At 53.1% G+C, this 4,701-nt stretch overlaps 1 protein-coding gene across 1 annotated transcript in view; it reads left to right on the top strand.

Moving 5' to 3' along the window:
• The first annotated feature begins 1,233 nt into the window (after window positions 1–1,233).
• The window catches only part of SAMHD1 (SAM and HD domain containing deoxynucleoside triphosphate triphosphohydrolase 1), a 31,148-nt gene continuing 27,680 nt past the window's right edge, over window positions 1,234–4,701 (top strand). The window contains exon 1 of the mRNA XM_035893425.1: window positions 1,234–1,381. The gene's annotated coding sequence lies outside the window, so the exon portion shown is untranslated. The remainder of the gene's footprint in view (window positions 1,382–4,701) is intronic.

The following is a 4,701-nucleotide window of genomic DNA, read 5'->3' as shown; positions in this document are numbered from 1 at the left end:
AGTGCCTTCATGTGTAAATATGTATTTTATAATAAACAATTTAAAAGTATTTTAACCTGTGTCGCTCTCTTTCCTGTGGTCTTCCTGTGGTAACTCATTAAACAGACAATGCCTTCTCTCTTGCTGTAGTGGCAAAGACCTCCATCGTTTCTATGGTCCCTCAGATTTCTTTGGGATCTTTCCAGTTTAAATCCGTCATCTCTCATGGGATCTGCCCGAAGTTTCCTCCTGAGGCTCCTGCACTATTCGCTCTTCAGTCAGATGCAGTTTCTGGGAAGAGGAGGTAACACATTACATGAATTAACTGAGAAATGCCAAAAAGGAAAAAATCCTGCAGTGATGGGCAGGGAGGTGTGCTGCCAGCCGCAGCCCCCTGCTCCCGCTGCCTTCCTCCCAGATGCGCAAGCATCTCCAAAACCTGCTTTGGACAGGTTCATGTTGCTAACCAGCTGGCCCCACGCTATTTTTGTCCCTGCAGCTCAGCCTATGCAGATGCTGGTGTAACGACTTGTTTTCCCTCTGAGAGATGTTAAATGTAACTGACAACCCAAGGGGATGTTGAGGGGCATAGCTGTGAAAGTGTGGCTGGCTTTTCTTTTTGTAAACTCCCTTCTGCAGGTGAGGCTGCCAGCAAGGGGAGCGCGTCGCTGGCTGTGTGAGGTGGGAGATGAGGCTGTTGGCCCAGAGTCTTGCAGAGCGCATCCGATGTGCTAGGGCAGTGCTCTTCTCCTGCCAGATGGATTTTCACTAATTCTCCAGCTGAAAATACTGCCTCCTGAACGCTGCTTGAAGTGGACTTGGAGCTTCCATGTTTACTACAGGCCAGCTTTCCAGAGAGTCAAAGTTAAGAGGTTATTAACACCGCTGGGGAGAATACCATAAATCTGTCAGCACTTGACATGTAAGCACTATGCTAATACTCGGTTGCCACATCCCAAGTGTTCTACTAAGATGTGGCCTCAAGAAAATTTGTGGTTAGAGTGCAATTAGTTGGTGTGGGGAATTGAAACTGATTTTCTACTTAGCTTCCTGTTAGGAAATGCGCTTCTTACATTCCTGTCTTGTGACTCACTGAGGGCTTTTTGTTATTTGAAACCTGAGGAGCAGTAAGAACTGAAACTGGGAACACAATCGGAAGGAACTGCAAGTGTGTAGGAAGTGCTGGGATCTGGGATGAAAGCAGCTGGACGTGGCTAAATCTGTCTGGAGGCCAAAGAGACAGAGTTGACTGTAACCTCCAGAGCTCACAGTAAGCACGAAACTCATCACCCAAGTAGCAGTTCTTGAACAAAAGGTGTCAGAGGAATGTGATGCCGAACTCGTAAAACTCTTCAGCGTCCTGGAGGGACCAGAATTGTATTAGGCAGCAGGTGGGCCAGAGGTGGGTTACGCTTGGGGTTCCCCCGCTGCCCTGCGCCACCCAAGCTGGAAAGCTGGGCAGAGCCGATGGGCACGGGGCTCTGGCAGTGCCTTGTCCCTAAGAGTAATGCACCTGAGTAATGGGGAACCTTTGGTTTAAGGGAGTCCAGTTTACCCCGCATGCACTCGCTCCATGGCAGCGCTACCCAAATCGGGTGCTGCCTCCCAGCTTGGGCGCAGTGAATGTAAGCTGCAGTAGCTGTGCTGCAAGCGTCCTCTCTGCTTGCTCTTGCGTGTTGTCCATCGTTCCCAGTAACAAAACCAGCTCTGCAAGAGTCGGGTCACAAGCACTCCGGCTAGCTAAGATGTAAATACAGGGCTTGAGCCAATGAGATTGTGGAAGGAACTGGCCAAGTCACGGATGGCTTTGCTGAGAGCTTTTCAGTTCCTTGGCAGTGCTACCTTCCAGCGGCAAGTCTGTAGTGCTGCTTCACAGAGTCCAGCAAAACCAGGGATGTGCTGCTAGAAACATGTAATGTGGGGGGGGGAAAAAAATGATATAGAGACCCTAGAGAGGCATAATCCTCCTCATCCAGACCTTTAGCATGCGCCTTGGTTTTGTTTGTCATCACAGGGGGTCCTGTTGGATTCATCTGGGTTTCTGCACCTCGCTGCGTGGAATCATAGAAGCGCCAGAGCAAACCTGGGGTTTCCTGTGCCTGCAGCAGCTGAGGGGCTGCGCGGGCCTTCAGGCTGCCTCTGTTGCAGGCAAACAAGTGCAAAGCTGAACAACCCCTTTTTCCTCCCTCCCCCTTTTCAAGCGCTTTGTTTGGTTACCGGGGTCTTTGTGCTGCTCAGAACAATGCCCCGCCTAGCACAGCATTTTCATCTTTCACCATAGTCCTGTCGCTATGCCCTGTGTCTGTCTGGTGGTGCAGTATCAGCAAGTTCTGCACTGATCCAAGAAGGATGCCCTGCCATTCCAGGGTATCCCTCCCTTGCTGTTTGTAGGCCAAGAATGCAATGAGATGCCCCTTGCATTTAACTTCTTTTTTGGCTGAGCACTCTGGGTGCATTGGGCCTGGGGATAGGATGCACGGCCTTCGACTCTGTCCCCTTCCCAAAAAGCTCTTTAGGTATGGGCCAGGTATTGGGCCACACGAGGTGTTTTTTGAGACTGGTAGAGGTACAGAACAGACAGGTGATGAATTATTCCTTAGAAGGACAAGCGCCAGTGACATTTGGGTGGGAGAAGGTGTGAGGCTGTTCCATAGTCATGCTCCTTAATGGATCTGGCCTGTTCTTGTCTCCTAAGGTTCCTTCCAAGAAGAGAAGCATTTCCTTGAAATGGGTTGGGCCAGTTTCGCTTGCTATGGTGAGGGCAGTGCTGATGGAAATCTTGGAAAGACCCAAAGGGGCTGGAGATAGACGCCCAGCCAAATGAAAAACAGGCAGCAAGCATTATGTACGCTTTCCTACCAAGGGCTGAGAAGCGAGAAAGCAGAATATTTGCTTACAAAAGCAAATTACTGTAGCGTGGCAGTAGCATGCATAAGCTTTGCTCTGTGTGGAGACCTCAAGAAAAACCGAGGAGGGGCTTTTTGTTACAAAGATTATTTCTTTCTTTTTTTTTCTTTTTTCTTTGTGTCTGACCTGGGGTGGGGAAGCACCTCCCAGAATTGTGTTGTGGTGGGTTGACCTTGGCTGGCTGCCACGTGCCCACCCAGCTGCACCCTCACTCCCCCACCTCAGCGGAACAGGGGGAGAAAATATGAGGGGAAAGCCCACAGGCTGAGATAAGGGCAGGGAGATCGCTCACGAGTTACTGTCATGGGCAAAAGACTGGAATGCGGGAAGATGATTTTTTTTTTTTTGCCACTTAGAGTAGGATAATGAGAGACAAACCCCAAACTAAAACCACCTTTCCCCCACCCTCCCCTCCTTCCTAGGCTCAACTCCACACTTGACTTTTCTACCCTCTCCCTCCCCAAGCAGCACAGGGGGACAGGGAGTGGGGGTTGGGGTCAGTTGGTAACGCTTCATCTCTGCTGCTCCTTCCTCCTCACGCTCTGCCCCTGCGCCAGCGAGGGGTCCCCCCAGATGGGCTGAAGCTCCTGCCAGGAGCCTGCTCCTGTGTGGGCTCTCTGTGGGCCACAGCTTCTTTAAGGGCATCTCCACCTGCTCCATCGGGGTCCTCCGTGGGCTGTAGGGTGGGCATCTGCTCTGGCGGGATCCTCTGTGGGCTGCAGGGGAATCTGCTTTGCCACCTGGAGCGCCTCCTGCCCCAATTTCTTCTCTGACCTTGGTGCCTGCAGGGCTGTTTCACACATTTTCTTGCTCCCCTCTCTCCCAGCTGCCGCCATCCTGCAGTGGGTTTATCTTGGTGCCGGCTGGAGCTGGCTCTGCCAAACATGGGGGCAGCTTCTGGTGTCTCCTCACAGAAGCCACCCCTGCAGCCCCCCTGCTGGCAAAGCCTTGCCACATAAACCAAACACATGTGTGTGTGCTGCTGGCGGTAACGTGTAGCCTTCCCCTGGGGAGCCCGTGCAGCACCACAGTAAGCAGAGCTTGTTCTACATCGCAGAACTGCTGAAGCATGGAGGGAGCTCAGGGGTGCACGGATCTCCTGGGATGGCCCCAATGGTGCTGGTGACGGCAATGGAGCAGCAGGAAGGGGTGCCCGGCACGACCACAGTCAAGCAGTGGGAGCAGCAAGCAGGTAAGCGGGCTTCCCCCAAAAGCTGTGCGGGTGCAAATATCCAGTCCATCAGGGGCACTGAGGTGCGAGCTCCACGTGCAGCAGGTGCTCCTCTGACAGGATGGTCAGGGATGGACCGAGGCCGCAGGGATTTTGCCAGCTCTGTATTTGGGAGCCAAAGCCTTGGGCCCCTTCTGGGGCCTCTGTGGCACACAGAGGCCTTTTGCAGCAGAACTGTTTTCGCAGATGTTGGGATGTTACTTGTGGACACGGTATCTGGAAACCAGCACACGTGTGTCTCCGTGACAGCTGTGGTGTCCGGGCATCATGGCTGTGAGTAACTGAGAGTCGGGCAGCTGGGGCCAGCTGCTTTCATTGCCTGTGATGGCTCGGGAACTAGATCTTGAAAAAGCTGTGTTTGGGTGTCTTCAGCAGCGCTGCCTGAGGGCAATAGCGCCATGGCATCGTGTCTGCTGGGAGCACCTGCATGGAGTCTGATGCTGGTGACCGAGCTGGGCGCGGGGAGTTGCTGTTTCCCGCTATCTCCGCCTGTGTCCTGGCGCTGTGGGGAACGTGGCTCGGCTCGCTCCAAGGCTTTGCCTGGCACCACCCGCGCATTTGAGTGACCAAGGGCTCGCCGCACG

The sequence above is a fragment of the Egretta garzetta genome, unplaced genomic scaffold (assembly GCF_000687185.1).
Source record: "Egretta garzetta isolate BGI_Z169 unplaced genomic scaffold, ASM68718v1 scaffold440, whole genome shotgun sequence".
In the NCBI taxonomy this organism is placed as follows: Eukaryota; Metazoa; Chordata; class Aves; order Pelecaniformes; family Ardeidae; genus Egretta; species Egretta garzetta.
The sequence above is the reverse complement of the archived record's forward strand: the minus strand, read 5'-3'. Positions and strand labels throughout refer to the sequence as shown.